The following is a 23,649-nucleotide window of genomic DNA, read 5'->3' on the forward strand; positions in this document are numbered from 1 at the left end:
CTTACAATCTAGAACTAACTATATGTTGTGGCCAACAACAACCCCCCTTTTATTTATTATTAGTAATAAAACTAAATAAATGGGGACCCTTCTAAAGAAATAAAAACTAGCACTTATATTTCCCTTTGAATAAAACACACTATCATAAACTTAGGAAAAACATCTACAAAACCCAAAAAACTTAAGTTTTATGATAAGTTTCGAATAAAATCATTCTCTTAACAATAAAATATCGCATCGCAAAAGGGTAACGAAGGACATCATATAAAAAAAAATTGAAATTGTGAAAACGTGATGATGCAAGATCACACACCTTAAAGACTCATTGCACATCACAGATTTCATATGCCGCAAGTACCACCTAATATAAAACATCCCGATCCTGCGATATATGATAAAGCATCTCGAAAATTGCATCTCGCAGTCGCATAAATAAGTAAATGATTTTTAACAAAAAGGATTAGTGATATTGTGATCTGCGATATTGCAAAGCAAATTGCAAATCGCTTTATCGTAGATTAGCAGGGCTCATTGTTCAATGAAATATTTCTCGTAATCTGATGCCAAGTTATGGGCATTAATGTCAACTTAATGGTTTACTGATGGTCATTTATGAGATAAGATTTAGATCTGATCAAAAGGTTGTTTCTCGTAGGGTGATATATTTGATATATTTCGGAATTAAGAGCTTTCCCGTCACCTTATCTCTTACCATTATTCTTTCCTTACTTGTAAACTTGTAGGAGCAACAAGCATAATAATATACACAGCAGTGTGCAGAATGTAATGGGAAAGAAGGGAAAAGCTTCGGTTGCTGAGGAAAAATAGATGACACCCTTATTCACAGACACCACCTGTACCAGAGATGCCGACATATCCACTTGGGAAGGCATTTACAGTTTGCTCGAAGAAGAAAACCCCAGAGTTATGGAAGTTAAAGCGACAGTAGACTCACGCGGGTCATCTGAAGCATCAACTACTGAACTTGAATGTTCATTCCTGCACCGAATAGCAGCAAGGCCTAAGATACTTCCATATACAGACATGGTCAAGTGGGTATTGGACAGTGCTGATATAACAGACAGACAATTCAAGTCTCGGAGCCAAGAGCTCATTGGGTCATTCACCCCATAGGATTTAAGGCTTATGTATCATTTACCAGAGCCACAGGCAAGCTACAACAAATAGTTCGTGGAGAAGTTCGCCAAAGAAAATGAAGATTTGGCGGAATGCACCAAGAACTGGTCGGCAAAGGAAGAGCCATTGAAAAAGGACAAACATGGTATGTACAGTATTGGTTCCCTCTCCTCCCCATATTGTTTTGTTGCTGCTATGCTATGTAGGCTATTTGGAAGGCCTGACATCAACAAGTTTTCATTCGAGTGGCTACCCCTATTAGATGCAGCCACTAACACCACTATTATGGATTGGGCTCAGATATTGTCTGTTAATTTAGCCTCTACTATTTCGAACTACCGGTCTAAAAGAACTCCCTCTTAGAGGATTTATTATCCTTTCCTTTTAGTTGCTTATGTTATGGATGCAATCTATTCTTTTTCCAGATTTCCTTTACTGGGTTGGAAGTGGACTATACAGAATCCCTTGCCCATTCACATTTACCATAAGGAATTGTGGGATTACAAGTCTATCCTGTATTTTTACAGAACTTGTCATGGAGTTATGTTACCTCTTCACAGAATGTTGTATAATAAGGATTCCCCAAGATTTTCCCTCGAAGCGAAATTTGATATTCTCCCTGTCGGAAGATGGTTTGGAAAAGATTTTTTCACTTACATCAAATTATTTGGAAGCATCGCTTCCCCTCATGTGCTTCCTTTGTATGTTCCTGATAAGTTATTGGCTCGAGAAATTGCCTACTAGACCTGCGGGGTGGGAGGAATGAGCAAAGAATTGAAAGACAAGAAGAAGGTCGTCTGGCCACAGTTTCCTGTGGCCTGTGGGGTTTTTTCACTATTTGATTTAGGTCATGCATTCAAAGAAGTTGACAACATGCTAAGTCTACGACTGTTTAAATTTCCAGGGAGACAATTTGATCACTTTGATGTCATTAGGAATTTTACTACAACTATCAAGATAAGGGTATTTTCTAAAGAAGATGATCTCTTCAATGACATCTTCCAGTAGAAAAGTACACTGAAAGACATTTTCCATATGGCTCAAATTCAATTTCCCCCAGTGGAGTTCCAAGAATTCAAACTATACAGAGAGAGGACATTAGCAAACATCTCCTTGGATAAGTTGCAAATAGAACCAATAAGGGAGCCAACTCCCAGCGTCAGTTTAAGTGGAAGCTCAGGTAAAGACAAGTCCAGGTCTAAGTCTGGGAAAGAATCACCAAAACACTCTAAACGGTCCGAGAGTGACTATAACAAAAGCGAAGGGTCAGTCAGAGATACTGCCCAATCTAAAGAGCACCCAGAGCAACAAGTTTTGACGACACCACAGGTGAAGGTTCCCCCTCCCCTCATCCAGCCACCAAAGCCAGTGAGAACTGAGTTGGATAAAGAATGGGAAACATTTAATGAATTGATTAATACTTAAGAGCAAAACATGAAGACACCTGAGAATACAGTGCAGACAATGACAGATATGGTCATTGAAACAGTCGCAATGCTCCAGAAATGGAGCATATTCCCATAACCCCATATTCTGAAATCACGCTGAATATAGAGGAGATTCCTCCTCTAGATGTATTTTATAGTATGTAGCACAAGGTAGTGGTAAGAAGACAAAGAAAGAAATAGAAATTGGACAGTGTACTCTCACCTAAGGTAGAGCAGCTAGATGTCCTTTGGCGAGACCCTACCACTGACCCTATTGAAAATTTGACTGAGTTATCCGAGATCGTAGGAGCCTATGCTTCTGCTACTATCGATAAAGCGTCTGAGGTAAAACTATTACTTAAGGAGAAAGAGGAACAAATCCTAGTCTTGCAGCAACAGTGACAGCAGGCCAGTGCCAACCGAGAAGCAGAGGATAAATTAGAAAAATTACAATAGGATTTTCAATAGATGCAACTGGGGTATTAGAACAATTTGGCTGAAAAAGAACACCAATTACAAGCTATGCTAGAAGTGCATAGAGATGACCCCAAAATTACAGAGTTTGTCTCAGAAGCCCTTGCCTTGAATGACCAACTCTTGAAACAGCAAGAGGCACTCTGCCAAAGAATATCGCAATGGAGTTCCCGTTGTGAGATGAGCGATAAAATTACAAGTGAAGTCTTGGACTTGCGACTTTATTATGATTTAATTAATAAAAGAATTTATGATTATTTGATTTAGTAGGAATCGGAGGAAGGAAAGAAAGCAGGCTTGCTCAAAATCAATGAAGCCCACAAAGAAATGTTGTTCCATAAGTGGGATGCATAGATTAAAAAGGCAGAACAGGCAGCGGAAGAAGCAGCGATAGCGGCGAACAACGTCATTGACTGTGTCAATGAAAATCTGCATAGAGCAAACCTGATATCAGAAACCGCTCCAGGATTTCTCCCAAAGGCACAGCAACTGCAGACAAGCTGGAAACAGAAGGTTGAGGAAAAGGCAGAGTCCATCAAGAAGTTAACCAAGTTGAATTGGGACACTTACTGGCAGTACTTGGTTAAACCGCATAGTCAATGCATGACTCTAAAGTGCCTTACAAATTCTGCCGAGAAGATAGCACCGGAACTTGCTGATTATGTTTTCGTAGGACAACTAAAATCCGAGGTCGGCCAACTGACGCTCCTCAAGACAATGTTGAATGCTTGTGATCTCAGAGAACATATGCATAGATAGTTAATTTCCAGATACAGTTTTAGTTTTATTTTTTATTTATTTTTGCCTTAGATGAGGACGGTCATTTAAACCTCCTCCTATATTTTTGTAATAAACTATTTTTAGTACTTAGTTAGTAGTATTTTAACCCCTCTCATGCATTTAGAGAGGGGTCCAGAAATTTGTCAAAATCATTTCCTCAGAACATGCACTTCTGCACCCTCGGAGGAGGTTTTGATGAATGAATGGAACGAGATTTATTAATATCTGTGTTTAATGTCTGCTACTGAAATGCATTTCTGTATTCTTAGTAGATATTGAATTAGGAAGAAATAAATTTATATTTTTGAAGCTCATGAGTAGGACTTGTTATCAATGGTACTTTTATCTCTTAATGATTTCTGCTTATGTGTCAAAGTAATATGTTATGTTTAGTTGTTTATATATTTAGCTTGAATGTTTGAGTTATCATTTGGCACTTTTGTACGGTGATGACTATTATGTTTATGCTTAATGTATGAATGACTTATTATGCGATATGCTTCTCACAATTGTTCCGGCTAATTTATTATACGAAACAACTTACTTTTAATGAATTCTTTTCTTGTAGCGATTGAATGATCTTTATTACCAATCGTTGTTAGAAACTATTTTAGATCGCATAAATAAAAGGTTAAAATCCTGGATTAGTTTTAGAATTAGATGTTTCTGTTCATTAGGATATAATTGCATGTTTTAAATTAGACTTAGATTGAAAGCATTTTATTTAGAAATCTTTAGAAAGGGAAACATCAACTCTTATTATCACACAGAAATTGGGAAACTGGTCCCATTATCCCCAGTTGGACCTACCATCCCAAACGGAAAAGGAGCTGCTTTCAAGGTTTGGACCGGGTGGGTATCCCCCTTTTTGTAGACCCGATTTTCGGGGCTTCAACATATTTGGTGCTAGAGTGAGGGCCCCAAACTATGAATGGCTAGTAAATCTAAATATAAATACCATTCTAAGAGTAAATTGCCCTCAACGTCTCCCCCGACTTCTCCATCGCATTCCAAGTCTTTAAATCTTAAGCGAGAAGTTGAGAAAACAACAACCACTACCACAAACCCAAAAATTTCAGAGAAATCTACTATCGAACCTCCTGAAGTTGAGTCTTTAATTCATAAACTTCAAGGATTTTCCATATCATCGCAAAAGTCTGAAATATCTCAAGGTAGTGTGACTTCGCAATAGAATCCTTCTCATCCTCTTATTAGATTACAGAGTGAAAATTTTGGTATTGAACCAATTGAATTACCTCTACCTAAAAGGAAAAGAACAAGGAAGTCACCTCAAGGGTTTGATAGTGAGACTCTTTACATCATCAACATCCATTCCAGCTTCTCCATTGCAAATTCAACCATCCACCCCTCCACTTCAAGTTGTTGTACATCAGAGTACTGGAACTTTAACATCCTCATCCCTACCGCAAGGAACTTTGTCTATGCTTTCCTCTGTTATTAGTTCAACGAATGCTCAAAACCCATGGAACAATCCAGGGGAAGTCTCAATGCTTGCACCCTTGAGTCAATTACTGGCCCATCCTAAAAAATGGCTGCCCAAGTTTAATCCTGAAGCAAGCATGCTAGCAGAAGAACACATAAACAACTTTATGTTATTAATAAATTTAAATGGAGTTACAAATGAAGACGTTGTTGTTAGACTTTTTCCTTATACTTTACAAGAAGCAGCCGGATCCTAGTATTTTTCATTACCATCACAGTCCATTACTAGTTGGGAAATTTTCCAAGGGAAATTCTTGACTAAGTTTGGCGATGATAGATCTACAGCAACATTGATCAATGATCTATCGAATCTAAAGACTGAATCAAGAGAACCTATCAAAGATTTTAACTCATGTTTCAACAAGCTTTTGAATAAAATTCCAACCGCTTCCAAGCCTAGCGAAGAATTTCGATGTGAATGGTACATATGTGCTTTACCATCGAACATAGTGATCTTTGTTGATAGGGCTGCCAAGACAACATTGGCTGAAAACATGAAGGAAGCGAGAGCGGTATAAAAATGTATCTTAGCTTTAGAAAAGAAAAATCATGTTGATGAAAGAAAACCTAAGAAAGTTACTTTTAGAGATGATCCTAAGAAAAAGCAATCAAAATACCCATTTGATTTAGAAGGATTGCAGAAAGTCCTAAAAACCATGTCTAACGAAATGGTTGACATTAAGAGACAAGTAGCAGAGACTTCTTCTAAGAAACCCTACAAGCCTTATAGAAAAAATCCTTCAACTGATTCAAAGCCTCCCAATGTTATAACAAATGAAATCTGAAGGAGAAGAAGAGGAAGTTTCTAACGAAGAACCTACTGATGAAGATGAAGTTGTAGAGTTACAGTGAATGTGGGACTTCATTCTTCCATATGAAGAGGATCAAGAGGCATCACCAGTTAGTACAAGAAGTAGAAATCAACTTAATCCTCCACAACCTAGTTCTAAACAGAAGAGCGTGAGTTTAATATCCAAGGATAAAGTCGCAGGTAAGAAATCATCACCAAAAGTGACTGAAACAAGCCAAATTCAATCCGATTCCTCAACTCCATCTAAAACACTGATTGTTTTTTATGAGATGGAGTATAATATTGTTGAAGACATGAAGAAGACTAGGGATAACATTACTTTTCATGAATTGAGCAAATTGAAACATCAAAAAAAGCTACTTTTGAAAGAGTTACATGCAATACTCGTTTCACCTCTTCCTACCGCTGCAATCTCACAAGCTTCTCATGAGATGGGAAGACCTCCAACTAATATGGCAAATAAAATTGACCCAAATGATATTGCTTTAATTGGAGGTAGGTCAAAATCCCATACTCCCCCATTCCTCCTTACTTACAAAATTTTCAATAAAAACTTGCATAAGTGTTTGGTAGATTCAGGAGCTTCATCTAATATTCTGCCTAAAACAATATGTGCAAAGTTAAACGTCCAACCTCAAAAATCTGCAATACGGATATTTCAGCTGGACCGATTGCTAGTTGAAGTAATTGGTGAACTAAATCAAGTTACCATAAGGCTGTCATCTAATCCAAAGGTATGTCAAGTCATTGATATTTTAGTTGCAAACATTCCCGAATTTTATGGTTTAATTCTTAGTAGGGATTGGTGTGAGAAGCTTCATGGATACTTTGCAACTGAATGGTCACACATGTGGCTCCCTTACAATGGTAAACCAAATCAGATAAAGGTTGAGTGAGAAATACACCAAAAATACATAGTGATGGAATTGGAAGGAGAAAATGAACCTGTAGCATACAACAACAATATAAGTGGCAACTATTCTGTTGACTCTTTCTTAGGAAATTTTAATGCTCATACTTCACTTATTTAGAACATTCCATTTTGTCTCAAGTAGAAAAATTTTCTCAAACAGATAGTTCTAAATGCCTTAATTTTATAGATAGTTCTATAAATGCTTCTTTATTTTGGAAATTATTTTTTGATGGTTCTAAGTCTAATGATGGAGCAGGAGCAAGATGTGTATTAGTTATTCCATAGGGGAATAAAACTATGCTAACATGTAGACTCGAGTTTGATTGCACAAACAACATTGCAGAATATGAAGCTCTAGTACAAGGGATGTACAAGGCAATCGGACTAGGCATCAAGTATCTACAAGTCTTTGGAGACTCTGAGATTGTTATTAAACAAGTACGAAATACTATAAATTGTCTATCAGGTCATTTAAAGAATTATCAATATTTAATGCAAGATCTGACTGAACATTTTATAGCATTCAATATTTCATCCATTCCTAGACTCCAAAATGATAGTGCTGACCTCCTGGCTAATGTAGCTTCCAAGCTCATTCCCTCAGAAGACTATAGCCCAGACATATTCTCAATCGAATTAATGTTTAGATCCTCCATCCCTGATAATGTTACCAACTGGAGAATTTTTAACCATGATCCTGATATTGTAAGTTTCCTAACATCAGAAGGATCTTATACTAATCAGATAATTGATGAGGACTAACATGACAAGCAGTTACAACAAGAGAGCACCAATAATGCTATACCAAAATCTGTAGTCAAGTTGGAAGACCTATATGATTTGAAAGACCGAATTAAAAGGTCTACCAATTCAAAACTTCAGAGTTCAAATCTGAACTATGAATTAGTAAACCTAGGAATGGATACCAAGCCACAGAATATCAACCTAGGTCTTGGCCTAGCCCCAGAAGAAAAATTAGCCTTTGTTCGGCTCCTGAAATAGTATAAAAGTGTCTTTGCCTGGAATTACGATGACCTTAAGACTTACGACACTTCAATCATTCAGCATACTATCCCAATGATAGCTGATGAAAAACCTGTCCAACAAAAGCTAAGGAAGATCCATCCTAATCTGGAAAGTCAGATTAAATCTGAGCTCAATAAATTATTGAAAGCCAAAATTATTTTTCCCGTTCGACATTCTAGATGGGTTTCCAACTTGGTTCCAGTCAGAAAGAAAAACGAAGACATTAGAATTTGTATTGACTTTTGAAATCTTAACAAAGCCTGCCAAAAGGATAATTCCCCCCCACCTCCTATGGAACAAATATTGCAAGCAGTTGCAGGATCAGAATTAATGTCCTTTTTAGATGGTTTCTCTAGCTACAACCAAGTTTTGGTCCATCCTGACGATCAGCTAAAAACCACATTCAGAACCAAATGGGGTACTTATGCATATCAAAAGATGCATTTTGGGCTGATTAACGCTTGTGACACATTTCAAAGGGCCATGGATATCTCATTTAAGGGATTAGTAAACAAATCAATGGTGATTTACTTGGATGACGTAACAATATGTTCTAAAAAACGTGGTAATCACCTCAGAGACTTAAAGCAGATCTTCCAACGTTGTCAAAGGTATGGAATTTCAATTAATCCAAAAAGTCCTTTTTTGCATTAAGTGAAGGAAAAATTCTTGGATTCATAGTGTCAAAATATGGAATCCATATTGATCCCAATAGAATTAAGGAGATTTCTGAAATATCCTTACCACATAATAAGAAAGCCATGCAATCCTTCCTTGGCCAGATTAATTTTGTTAAAAGATTTGTTCCAGACTTCTCAAGGATTATGTCACCATTACAAGCAATGATAAAGAAGAATTCACTCTTCAAATGGTGTGAAGCATAGTATGAATCATTCAAATTGATTAAGCAAGCGATTGTTAATGCCCCATCCCTAGCAACTCCAAATTTTTCCAATCCTTTTATTTTATATACATTTTCCTCTGAGAAGTCATATGCTACAATACTCACTCAAGCCAATCAAGACAAGGTGGAAGCCCTAATTGCCTTCTTTAGTTCAAATTTGCAAGAGGCTGAATTAAATTATTCTGACGTTGAGAAACAAGCTTATGCTGTTTTCAAAGTGATCAAACATTTTAGACCCTTTCTTCTTAAAACCCATACAAAAATCATAGTATTGTTTCCAGCGGTAAGAAATCTCTTAGTACAAAAAGACGTGTGTGAAAAGAGAGCAAATTGGGTCACCGCCCTACAATAATACGATGCTGAGATCAAGATAGCAAATATTGTAAAAGGTTAAGGCTTTTGCAAGATGTTGGCTGGAGCATCGCTTATTTCTGAAATACCATCCCCAAATCAAGAGGTACAAACGTATGAGGTAAGCCTAAATGATATTGAATCAAGATATGCTGATATCATATTTTATATAAAAAATAGATATGCTCCTTCAAATCTGAATTATACAAAGAAAAGAGCCCTGAGATTGAAAGCCAAGCAGTATCAACTCGTAAACGATGTGCTTTTTAGGATGAATTATGATTCTGTTCTTCTTCGATGTCTTGAGAAATCTAAAGCTGAAAAAGTGTTGCAGGAACTCCATGATGGACCAGCAGGTGGACATTATGCGGGAGATGCTACAACACATAAAATTTTGCGCGCAGGATACTATTGGCCTACACTATTTAAAGATGCACATGCCTATGTAAGGAAATGTCAGGTTTGTCAAACTGCTGCCGGAAGATAGAAGAAACCATCATTACGATTGCAACCAATCAATATCAATCAACTCTTTGATCAATGGGGATTGGATATAATAGGTGAGATCGTTCCTCGCTCTTCTAAATAGCATAGGTACATCCTTATAGCTACTGATTATTTTACTAAATGGGTAGAAACAGTTCCTCTCAAGATAGTTAATGCTGAACATATCATCGATTTCATAGATCAGTTCATAATTACCAGGTTTGGTTTGCCCTCTGCTTTAATGTTTGATAATACATCATATTTTTCTGTCAATGCTATGACTAAATTTGCACTTAAAAGAGGTTTTAATCTTAAATATCCTGTTAATTATTACCCACAAGGGAACGGGTTGGCCAAATCAACCAATAAAAACTTAATCAGAATCATTCAGCGAACCATTGATCAGAATCATAAAAATTGGCACAAATCTTTGATGTATGCTCTTTGGGAAGACCGAATAACTCAAAAGGTTTCCATTGGCACTTCTCCCTTTAATTTCGTTTATGGGAAATAAGTAGTTCTCCCAACTCATCTAGCAATTCCTTCTTTGGCCTTAGTTCAATTTATTGACGAAACACCAACTTCATCTTTACAACTAAGACAACTGCAGATCCTTAAGCTAGAAGAGCAACGAGAATAGGCTAAAATCACACACGCTCATCATCAAGCATTAGTAAATGCTTCCTTCGATTCAAACATGGTATCTAGGAAGGATTTTCAAATTGGAGATTTGTATTGAAATGGGACAAGGCTCATGAAGAAAAAGGAAAACATTCTAAATTCCAACGAATGTGGCTTGGACCATTCCAAATTATTGAAATCATAGGTCCATCAACTTTCATGTTGCAAGATTTAGCAGTGAAAAGGGAATATTTACCTGTTAATGGGTAGATCCTTAAAAAATATTTTCCATAGAAGATGACCTCTTCTATTTTTGTAAATTATTATTTATAGCTTTATTTTGATAATAAAACAGGTTGTAAATGGTTACTTTGGAATTCACGAAAAAGATTAGTGTTTCTTTTAAATTTCATTTTTTTGCTTATATAAATAGAATTGATTTGGAAAATTAATCATTATTATTGAAAGATACAGTCAAATGCTACAAGCCTAAAATTTCACTAGTTTCAGCCTTACAAATTTTGATAAAAACAACCTTTAGTGGGAATTTGTTTTATATCAGTCATGAAAAGAATCAATAACAAAACAAAGGTTCTCTGTAGAAAAGATGCCTTCAAAAAACTTTATAGTTGTCATCCAGAGCTATTCTTAAGAAACCAATGACTTCCTCCCCACCTAGGGAATTACGAGTTTCAAGGAGTAATCCAATGATACACTATAGACTTAAAGAATAAGAGGTCTCATCATGAGCCGACTTATCATGATCATAGATATTATAACTTGCTGACATTTCCAAAACTGCATACCAAAACAGGGCAATGACTCAAGATTGTTGCAATCAAAAGACAAGGGGTGTCATCACGAGCTAGCTTGTTCAGCAAAGTTATAAATCAAGTGAATGGCACTGTCATAATTTGGCTACCAAACCAAGACATTTTTCTTTAAGAATTAAAAGAAAACAAAAGCAACAAGTGTGGATCTGGATTTATCTTTGAAAATTGTATATTTCTCCAAGTAGGATATAGGATCATTGTTGGATAACAGGTAACCTTGTTGAGGCTATGAATGCCTAATAGCAGCAGATGCTCTACCTACGATAAATGAGCATACTTAAAACTGATATACAGAGATTTCTTTGTTTTTATCTTTATAAAACCAAGTAGTGGCTGATGTAAATACAATGACTAGCTTTGGGAAGAAAATAATCAGAGTTATCATGGAAGAAACAAACTACCATTAATGGCTAAAGGCATTTTGCACTTTATATTTCTATAATAAATTTTGATTTTCCAGAAAACTTTTCTGTTTTGGAAGTTTTAGAAAATTCAAAAGATAATCAGAGATAGTTGGTTCTTCCTAGTGAATCACCAATTGTTGTGGCCAGCAACAACCCCCATTTTATTTAGTATTAGTAATAAAACTAAATAAATGGGGACCCTTCTAAAAAATAAAAACCAGCACTTATATTTTCCTTTGAATAAAACACACTATCATAAACTTAGGAAAAACATCTGCAAAACCCAAAAAACTTAAGTTTTATGATAAGTTTCGAATAAAATCATTCTCTTAACAATAAAACATCTCATCGCAAAAGGGTAATGAAAGACATCATATAAACAAACTTTCGAAATTGCAAAAACGCGATGATGCAAGATTGCACGCCTTAAAGACTCATCGCACATCGAAAATTTCGTATGCCGCAAGTACCACCTAACATAAAACATCCCGATCCTACGATATGCGATAAAGCATCTCGCAAATCGCATCTCGTAGTCGCATAAAGAGATAAATGATTTTTAATGAAAAGGATTAGTGATATTGCGATATACGATATTGCGAAGAAAATCGCAAAATCTCTTTATCATAGATTAGCAAGGCTCATTGTTCAATGAAATATTTCTCGTAATCTGATACCGAGTTATGGGCATTAATTTCAACTTAGTGGTTTATTGATGATCATTTATGAGATAATATTTAGATATGATCGAAAGGTTGTTTCACGTAGGGTGATATATTTGATATGATTTTGGAATTAAGAGCTTTCCCATCACCTTATCTCTTACCATTATTCTTTCCTTACTTGTAAACTTGTAGGAGCGGCAAGCAGAATAATATACACAGCAGTGTGCAGAACGTAATGGGAAAGAAGGGAAAAGCTCCGGTTGCTGAGGAAAAAGAGATGATGCCCTTATTCACAGACACCACCTGTACTAGAGATGCCAGCATATCCACTTGGGAAGGCATGTACAGTCTGCTCGAAGAAGAAAACCCCAGAGTTATGGAAGTTAAAGTGACAACAGACTCACGCGGGTCATCTGAAGCATCAATTACTGAACTTGCATGTTCATTCCTGCACCGAATAGCAGCAAGGCCTAAGATACTTCCATATACAGACATGGTCAAGTGGGTATTGGACAGTGCTGATATAACAGACAGACAATTCAAGTCTCGAAGCCAAGAGCTCATCGAGTCATTCACCCCATAGGATTTAAGGCTTATGTATCATTTACTAGAGCCGCAGGCAAGCTACAACAAACAGTTCGTGGAGAAGTTGGCCAAAGAAAAAGAAAATTTGGTGGAATGCACCAAGAACTGATCGACAAAGGAAGAGCCATTGAAAAAGGACAAACATGGTATGTACAGTACTGGTTCCCTCTCCTCCCCATATTGTTTTACTACTGCTATGCTATGTAGGCTATTTGGAAGGCCTGGCATCAACCAGTTTTCATCCGAGTGGCTACCCCTATTAGATGCAACCACTAACACCACTATTATGGATTGGGCTCAGATATTCTCTGATAATTTAGCCTCGGCTATTTGGAATTACTGGTCTAAAAGAACTCCCTCTTAGAGGATTTATCCTCCTTTCTTTTTAGCTTCTTATGTTATGGATGCAATCTGTTCTTTTTCCATATTTCCTTTAATGGGTTGGAAGTGGACTATACAGAATCCCTTTCCCATTCACATTTACCATAAGGAATTGTGGGATTCCAAGTTTATCCCATAATTTTATAGCATTTGTCATGGACTTATGTTACCTCTTCATAAAATGTTGTATAATAAGGATGCCCCAAGATTTTCCCCCGAAGCGGAAGTTGATATTCTCCTTGTCGGAAGATGGTTTGGAGAAGAGTTTTGCACTTACATAAAAGTATTTGGAAGCATCGCTTCCCCTCATGTGCTTCCTTTATATGTTCCTGATAAGTTATTGGCTCGAGAAATTGCCTACCAGACTTGCGGGGTGGGAGGAATGAGCAAAGAATTGAAAGACAAGAAGAAGGCCATCTGGCCACAGTTTCCTGCGGCCTGTGGGACCTTTTCACTATTTGATTTAGGTCATGCATTCAAAGAAGTAGACAACATGCTGAGTCTACAACTGTTTAAATTTCTAGGGAGATGATTCGATCCCTTTGATTTCATTAAGAATTTTACTACAGCTGTCAAGATAAAGGTATTTTCTAAAGAAGATGATCTCTTTGATGACATCTTCTAGTAGAAAAGCACACAGAAAGACATTTTCCATATGGCTCAAATTCAATTTCCCCCAGTGGAGTTCCAAGAATTCAAACTGTACAGAGAGAGGAGATTAGCAAACATCCCCTTGGATAAGTTGCGCTTAGAACCAATAAGGGAGCCAACTCCCAGCGTCAGTTTAAGTGGAAGCTCGGGTACAGACAAGTCCAGGTCTAAGTCTGGGAAGAATCACCAGAACACTCTAAACAGTCCGAGAGTGACCATAATAAAAGTGAAGGGTCAGTCAGAGATACTACCCAATCTAAAGAGCACCCAGAGCAACAAGTTTTGACGACACCACAGGTGAAGGTTCCCCCTCCCCTCATCCAGCCACCAGAGCTAGTGAGAACTGAGTTGGATAAAGAATGGAAAACATTTAATCAATTGATTAATACTAAAGAGAAGAACGCGAAGACACCTGAGAATATAATGCAGACAATGATAGATATGGTCATTGAAACAGTCAGCAACACTCCAGAAATGCAGCATATTCCCATAACCCCATCGTCTGAAATCATGCTGAAGATAGAGGAGATTCCTCCTCTAGATGTATTTTATAGTCCGCAGCACAAGGAAGTGGTAAGAAGACAAAGAAAGAAACGGAAATTGGACAGCGTGCTCTCACCTGAGGCAGAGCAGCTAGATGTCCTTTGGCAAGACCCTACCACTGACCCTACTAAAAATTTGACTAAGTTATCCCAGATCGCAGGAGCCTATGCTTCTGCTACTATCGATAAAGCATCCGAGGTACAACTATTACTTAAGGATAAAGAGGAACAAATCCTAGTTTTGCAACAACAGCTACAGTAGGCCAGTGCCAACCGAGAAGCACAGGAGAAATTAGAAAAATTACAACAAAATTTTCAATAGATGCAGCTGGGGTATCAAAACAATTTGGCTGAAAAAGAACACCAATTACAGGCTATGCTAGAAGTGCATAGAGATGACCCCAAAATTACAGAGTGTGTCTCAGAAGCCCTTGCCTTGAATGACCAACTCTTGCAACAGCAAGAGGCACTCTACCAAAGAATATCGTAATGGAGTTCCCATTACGAGATGAGCGATAAAATTACAAGTCAAGTCGTGGATTTGCAACTTGATTATGATTTAATTGATAAAAGAATTTCTGATTATTTGATTTGGCAGGAATCAGAGGAAGGAAAGAAAGCAGGCTTGCTCAAAATCAATGAAGCCCATAAAGAAATGTTGTTCCATAAGTGGGATGCACAGATTAAAAAGGTAGAATAGGCAGTAGAAGAAGCAACGACAACGACGAACAACGTCATTGACTGTGTCAATGAAAATCTGCATAGAGAAAACCTGATATCAGAAACCGCTCCGGGATTTCTCCCAAAGGCACAACAACTGCAGACAAGCTGGAAACAGAAGGCTGAGGAAAAGGCAGAGTCCATCAAGAAGTTAACCAAGTTGAATTGGGACACTTACTGGCAGTACTTGGTTAAACCGCACAGTCAATGCATGACTCTAAAGTGCCTTACAAATTCTACCAACAATATAGCGCCAGCACTTGCCGATTCTGTTTTCGCAGGACAACTAAAATAGGAGGTCGGCCAACCGACGCTCCTCAAGCCTATGCTGAATGTTTGCGATCTCAGAGAACAGATGCATAGATGGTTAATTTCTAGATACAGTTTTAGTTTTATTTTTGATTTATTTTTGCCTTAGATGAGGACGGTCATTTAAACCTCCTGCTATATTTTTGTAATAAACTATTTTTAGCACATAGTTAGTAGTATTTTAACCCCTCTCATGCATCTAGAGAGGGGTCCAGAAATTTGTCAAAAACGTTTCCTAAGAACATGCACTTCTACACCCTTGAAGGAGGTTTTGATGAATGAATGGAACGAGATTTATTGATATCTGTGTTTAATGTTTGCTACTGAAATGCATTTCTGTACTCTTAGAAGATATTGAATTAGGAAGAAATAAATCTATATTGCTGAAGCTCATGAGTAGGACTTGTTATCAATGGTACTTTTATCTCTTAATGATTTTTGTTTATGTGTTAAAGTAATATGTTATGTTCAGTTGTTTATATATTTAGCTTGAATGTTTGAGTTATCATTTGGCACTTTTGTACGGTGATGACTATTCTGTTTATGCTTAATGTATGAATGACTTATTATGTGATATTCTTCTCACAATTGTTTCGGCTAATTTCTTATACGAAACAATTTAATTTTAATGAATTCTTTTCTTGTAGTGATTGAATGATCTTTATTACCAATCGTTGTTAGAAACTATTTTAGATCGCATAAATAAAAAGTTAAAATCCCAGGTTAGTTTTAGAATTAGATGTTTCTATTCATTAGGATATAATTGCATGTTTTAAATTAGACTTAGATTAAAATTGTTTTATTTAGAAATCATTAGAAAGGGAAACATCAACTCTTATCATCACACACAAATTGGGAAATTGGTCCCATTATCCCCAGTCAGACCTACCATCCCAAACGGAAAAGGAGCTACTTTCAAGGTCCAGACTGGGTGGGTATCCCCCTTGTTGTAGACCCAATTTTCGGGGCTTCAACACTGTAGTAGTGCATGCACTTCAAATGTGGCGACACTACCTCCTAGGAAATAAGTTTTTTTTGTTAACTGATCATAGTAGTTTAACAAAAAAAATTAATCAATACAGTTTAAATGCTCGGCAGGCCAGGTGGACTGCTTTTCTGAGCAAATTCGACTTCGAGATGAAGCACCTTAAAGGAAAAGAAAATTGAGTGGCTGATGCATTAAGAAAGAAAATGCATTGCATATATGAAATACAATTCAGTTAAATACAGTCTAACCTTTCAAAAATTATTAGGGAAGCATCCCACAAAGACTCGGAATATGAATTTCTGTGGCAACAAACAGTAGAGGATTAGAACAAGGGAAAACAATCAGACTATTATATAACTTCAGATTAAATGTTGACATTCAGAAACATGGTTTATATTCCCAACCAAAACTCTGTCAAACAATTGTTACTGGATGAATTTCATAGGAAACCTTATGCCGCTCACCGAGGATACTAGAAAATTTTGACAACTATCTGGAAAAGTTATTTCTAGCTGGGTTTGAGAAAGGATGTTGCAGAATAATTATTAAAGTGTTTGGAGTGTCAGTTGGTGAAGGTAGAGCATCAACATCCCGCTGGACTACTGCAACCATTACCCATCCCCGAGTGGAAATGGGAGACCATCACTCTAGATTTTATTAGTGGACTACCCCACACTAAGAAGTAGCACAACTCAATCATGGTGGTGGTGGACAAGCTAAGTAAAATAGCCCACTTTATACCTATGAAATCCACCTACAAGACTGTGGAGATCATAGACATATTCATGCGGGAAATCTTCCGATTATATGGAATCCATTGGGTAGTGATTTCTGACAAGGATGTAAAGTTTACATCCACATTTTGGAAAACACTCTTTGCTAGATTGGGGACCGAGATTCAATTCAGTACTGACTACCATCTGCAAACAGATGGCCAGACGGAATGAGTGAATCAAGTTCTATAAGACATGTTAAGGATGTTCGTCATGCAACAACCACACAAGTGGGAAGACTACCTCCATTTAGTGGAATTCTCCTATAACAATGGCCACCATGAATCTTTGGGTATGAACACTTTCGAGATGTTGTATGGAAGGAAGTGTCGGGTACCCACGGACTGGAATAACCCAGTTAATAAGTTAGCATTGGGTCCGGATATGTTAGCTAAAATAGAGGCCATAGTGAAAAAGGTTCCCCAAAACATAAAAGCCGCTCAGGATAGACAAAAGGTTTATGCAGATACGAAGAGGACTCATAAAGACTTTCAATTAGGGGACCATGTGTACTTAAAAGTTGAACCATGAAAAAGCACCTTACAGTGGAAGGGTTGCGCCAAACTGGCACCTCGATACTGCAAATTGTTCAAAATATTGGAATGCATTGGACCAGTGGCATACAAATTAGCACTCCTAGGCCACATCCAGGTTCATAATGTTTTTCATGTCTCTTTGCTAAAAATATATCTATATATATATATATATATATATATATATATATATATATGCAACCCTCAACACATAATTAGCTGGGAAAGTATACACATAATAAAAGAAATGAACATGTGACATTAAAATTGTTGTTTGGTGCAAATCTAATAGCTTGTTGTAAATTGTGCAGGTCGAGCCCGAGGGAGGGTTCCTGGTAGAACCTCTTCGTATTCTAAATTGGAGAGAAACCATCTTACGGAAGCAAACCATCCCCCAAGTTAAAGTGCAACGGAAGCACTTTGGCCTGAAAGAGACCACTTGGGAGGAAAACACTAGTAGAAAATGATGAAATTAATGACTAGGCAACTAAAAAAGTTAGTCACCACAATTATTTCAAGTAAATTACTTCTAAATTTGAGAAATTTTAAGTGATAAAACTAAAAAAGACTAACTTAAACGACTAATTTAGTCTAGGGATAAAATATACAACTAGCTAATAAGTGACTAAATTAATTGACTAATTTAGTCTAGGATTAAAATATATGACTAGCTAATAAGTGACAACATTATTTCATGACGAGACTACCCTACAAGCCACCAAATTTCTATCATATCCATGAGGTCAACAACAATTTGTGGTTCAAGATATAGCTAATTTGGAACAAACTTAGCTCTAGAGCCTAGGATTTTTTTTCTGCCTCTAATTTTTATAGACAAAGATATCAATTTCTAAATCATGTGGAGCCAAACTATCACCTTTCCCATGTTGAATCCCTCTACTGAACATCATGGGAAATCTCCATAGATTATTTATCCTTACTAAAACAAACATTTCATTGGAAATGATCATTAATCTTATGACATTACTACTTCACTTGGCCACACAAAATTATTTTGATGCCTACCCTTCTTATTTTATGACAATACTATCCTACAAGCCACCGAATTTCTATCATATCCATGAGATCAACACCAATTTGTGGTTCAAGATATAAATAAGTTGGAACAAACTTAGTTTAGAAGCTATGCTATTTTTCCACCCCTAATGTTTATGGACAAAGAGATATCGAGCGATATCAATTTTCTAAAACATGTGAGAGCCAAAATATTACATTTCCCATGTTGACTCCCTCTATTAAACATCATCTCAACCAGGGAAAAATCGTTATTTAAATGAAGGAAGATTCCTTCAAAGAATTCTGACTATTATATATGTAAGAAGAAAGGCCATCGAGCTACAAATTTCCCACAAAATCCAAAATCCAAATATCAACAGAAGATCGTGGAAAATTTCACCAATGCATATGAACCTGCTCAAATATGGGAAGAAATTTCGTAATACAGATTTGATGGAGAAAAAATTCTAGTAACGGGTCTCTTTGAAATTGAAGCAAAAGAACTTCAGTACCAACTAGCCCAAGCTCAATTATCTTCTTCATCTGCTGATACTCAAGAAATTTTCTTTCATATTGTTTTATGTTTTCTAATATTACTTTTATTCAATAGTCTCTTGTCCTTTTATAACGTTTCCAATGCTCTCTCACCATTGGATATTTTGTTATGCGCCACCACTACCAAATCTCTCTCACCATTGAATTATCCTTATTAAACCAAACATTTAATTGGAAATAATGATTGATCATTACCATAACATTAGTACTTTTCTTCACTTTTTAACCACACAAAACTTGTTTTGATATCACCATAATTCACTTTTGATAAATCAACCAAAATCCCACTCAATTGATATTTAGTAACACAAAAACATATTTTCTTTCATAAATTAATAATTATTTACAATAAAAAAGTACCTCCCATTAAACAAAAGAAAAGACTAAACCTTTTATTTATTAAATAAACTATAAAATGATCCTTAATTTTATATAAAGATGTAAAAATAATCATTTGTATGTGTAATCAATGAAGAAGAGACATAATTTCATATTAAACACCCTCTAACAATTCCAGGGCATATTAACACACATGTTACCTTGCAGCTCTACCTTCCCCTCTAGCAGAAAGTCTTGAGCAACAACAACCACGATTTCCATGAAAAATGGCAAGGAGAACTGAAGTTCTGGAAGGTGCATTGAAGCTTTGTTGAGAATTAAAGTTGGTATCCTTTTCAGTTTATATATCTTTCTCTTTAGATCTGGCTTATCTCTTTAGATTTGGCCTAGGAGATCTAGAGCCTCATTGGACATTGAGCTTGTGCAGCTCTGAGGTTTTGTTTGTCGTTAAATCTTTATTCTAGAAAAAAAAATCATGAACATCTGTTTATCTAATAAGTATCAAGAAAAATTAATATTTATATGTTTGTTTTTCAAATGTCTAACAAAATTATCTTTTGGTAGACTCAACCTTTTATTTAATTCCCTTGATAAATAGAAGAGCATTTCATTTAATTTTCATTAAGGTTTCATGGATTTGTTTCTTTCAAATATTAAAATGGTTTATTTCCCTCCATTTGAAAGTTTTGTCCAAATATCAAAATGGTTTATTTCCCTCCATTTGAAAGGTTTGTCCATGAGGAAGAAGGAGAAGGAAGGGCGCATTTGGAAGGATCGAGGGTCGATGCCACTTTCGGTTTAGCATGCCCGCCAGATTTTAGATCTATTCTCCAGGAGGCAAAGAAGGCTAACATTGTGAACCCAAAGCCATGCTTTCTTACTCTGCAAGTTTGGGATTGAGGCCAACGCTTGGCGCCTTCTCTCTCATGCATTTGGTCATGTTATCACATATAATGTTTTGTTAAAAATGATTTATATGGGAAAATTTTGTTGGTGTTTAAGGCTGTAGGAGCTCCATGCATTCTTATATTTTAATTTTTCTTAACAAAAATCAAGAATACAAGGAGCATGTGGTCTAATTGCAACAGAATGGACAATCTACAGATGCTTCCTTTTCATTATCACTTAAAGCTACTGAAGACTCAGATACTGACACAAAGAAAAATGATGATGCAGATGTGGTAGATGAGGGATTAAGGCAAGTTCTTAAATTTCTTAAAGCTGGGATGCCTGGCCTAAAATTCAAGGTGTTGAAAGTTGTGACTCCAGAACAGATAACAAGGATTTAGAGATTGTTCCATCAGTTGAAGTTAGTGCATATCTGCATCAAATACAAAGGAGAAAGCTTATTCATCCATTTGGGTGCATGGTTGCAGTGAATGAGAAAACTTTTGAATTGATTGCTTACAGTGAAATCCCCCAGATATGTTTCAGGTGTCAACTCATGCAGTTCCCAGCATGGAGGACCAACAAATTCTTTGTATTGGCAGTGATGCAAGGACCTTGTTCACTCCTTCGAGCACCATGGCATTGCAGAAGGTTGCCAAGTTTGAAGAACTCAATCTTCTGAATCCTATTTTGGTCCATTCCAAGAGTTCCATTAAGCCCTTCTATGCTATACTCCATAGAATTGATGTGGCGTTGGTGATGGATTTTGAGCCTATTGGGACTTTGTATGTTTCCACCTTTGCAATGAGAGCATTACAATCCTATAATCTTGTTGCAAAAGGCAATATCACAGTTGGAAATCGATCCCTGGTGGAAATATTGGGCTATTGTGTGACATGATTGTACAAGAGGTGTGTGACCTTATAGGCTATGACCGTGTTATGTCTTATAAATTTCATGATGATGATCATGGTGAGGTGATATCTGAGATTAGAAGATATGATTTAGAACCTTATTTGGGTCTTCACTACCCTACAACTGATGTCCTTCAGGTTTCAAGATTTTTTTTTATGAGGAACAGAGTAAGAATGATTTGTGATTGCTATACACAACCTGTAACAGTGATTCAGGACAAGAGATTGCCTAGAGACCTAAGTTTCTGTGGATCTACATTGATAGCACCTCATGGTTTCCATGCTCAATACATGGCCAACATGGGTTCTATAACATCTCTAGTAATGGTTGTAGTAATCAATGAGAAGGAATTGGATAGAGGTAGCGAGGGGCAGATGCAGCAGAAAGGAAGAATGCTTTAGGGACTGGTGGTTTGTCATCACACTAGTCCATGCTATGTTCCATTTCCTTTGAGGTATGCCTATGAGTTCTTAATGCAAGTTTTTGGAATTTAGCTAAACAAGGAAGTTGAATTGGCTGCTCAGATGAGAGAAAAGTGAATTTTGCGCACTCAAGCATTGCTCTGTGACATGCTGCTTCACGACACACCCTTGGGAATTGTCACTCGGAAGCCCAACATCATGGATCTTGTAAAATGCAATGGTGCTACCCTTTACTATGAAGAAAACTTTTGTCTTCTGGGGGTAACTCCTACTGAGGCTCAGATCCAAGATATCGTTGCATGGCTTTCTGAGCATCACATGTATTCCATAGGTTTGAGCACAGATCATCATGTTTATGCAAGCTATCCCGGAGCGGGATCATTAAGGAATGCAGTTTGTGGAATTGTTGCGGTGTGAATTAATTCAAAAGACTTTTGTTTTGGTTCATATCCCATACTGCAAAAGAAATCAAATGGGGAGGTGCCAAACATGACCTATAGGACAGAGACGATGGTAAGAAAACGCATCCACGATCTTCATTTGATGCATTCCTTGAAATGTAAAAAATGAGGAGTTTGCCTTGGGAGGATGTTGAGATGGATGCCATCCATTCATTGCAGTTAATACTGCGAGGTTCCTGCAAAGAAACTGATGAAAATAGCAAAAATATCTCGATAAATAGGTAACTCACTGATTTGAAACTTCAGGAAATGGATGAATTGAATGTAGTGACAAATGAGATGGTGAGACTGATTGAAACAACAAAGACTCCAATCTTGGCAGTCGATGCTTATGGAGTAGTAAATGGATGGAATAGAAAAGTTGTCGAACTTACAGGGTTGTCAGTGGAAGAGGTCTTGGGGAGCCTCTAATCAATATCGTCGAGGAAACTTCAGCTGAGAACGATGCTACATTTGACTTTGCAAGGAGTTGAAAAGAAAAATGTTCAAATTGAGCTGAAAAGACATGGCTCAGAGGAGGAAAAAGGTCCAGTAGTTTTACTCGTTAATGCTTGCTCGAGCAGGGACCTGAAGGAGAATGTTGTGGGAGTGTGCTTTGTTTCCCAAGATGTGACTGGGCAGAAGATCGTTATGGACAAGTTCACTCGCATTCAAGGTGACTACAAGACAATAGTTCAGAATCCAAGTCCCCTAATTCCTCCCATATTTGGAACAAATGAATGTGGATGGTGTTCTGAGTGGACTTCGCCTTGGAGATAAAGAGGCTCTAATTCTTCAAGGCATACAATCTGCAGCTCCAGATTTGAAGGGCATATATATATCATTCAAAATGATAGCTGGATAAATAGGTGGCATAATTTCCCTCATTAAAGGAACCCCTGGTAGCAAACGAAGGAGCACCATTAAGCTACATAAAATATCATTTATTAGAGGAAGAATTGTGTAAGCATTGTGTTGACCTGCTCAGAGATGATCCTTTTCTTTGTAAAGAAGGATGATAAATTCACATATGAAGATTCTGACGGTTCAAATCGAAATTCTTAGTCAAAGGTGCAGTGAAAGATGCTTTCCTTTTTGCATGTCGAAGGAGACTCAATTATTATTTCATGTTGAAAAGGTTGCCCTCATAGCAAGCCAATTTTGTTGACTAAGAACCCATGATAGTGACAAACATCACTGACATAGATAAAAATATCAGAGAAATAAGAATAGAAGGTATCAAGAAACAGGGCATA

At 36.8% G+C, this 23,649-nt stretch overlaps 1 pseudogene; it reads left to right on the top strand.

The window, feature by feature from the left end:
- The first annotated feature begins 828 nt into the window (after positions 1 to 828).
- LOC149208642 (phytochrome pseudogene) lies at positions 829 to 23,173 on the top strand (annotated as a pseudogene).
- Positions 23,174 to 23,649: the final 476 nt, after the last annotated feature.

This window comes from Pinus tabuliformis, chromosome 1_2, assembly GCF_031772625.1.
Source record: "Pinus tabuliformis cultivar Carrire ecotype Pingquan chromosome 1_2, CPIR1, whole genome shotgun sequence".
In the NCBI taxonomy this organism is placed as follows: Eukaryota; Viridiplantae; Streptophyta; class Pinopsida; order Pinales; family Pinaceae; genus Pinus; species Pinus tabuliformis.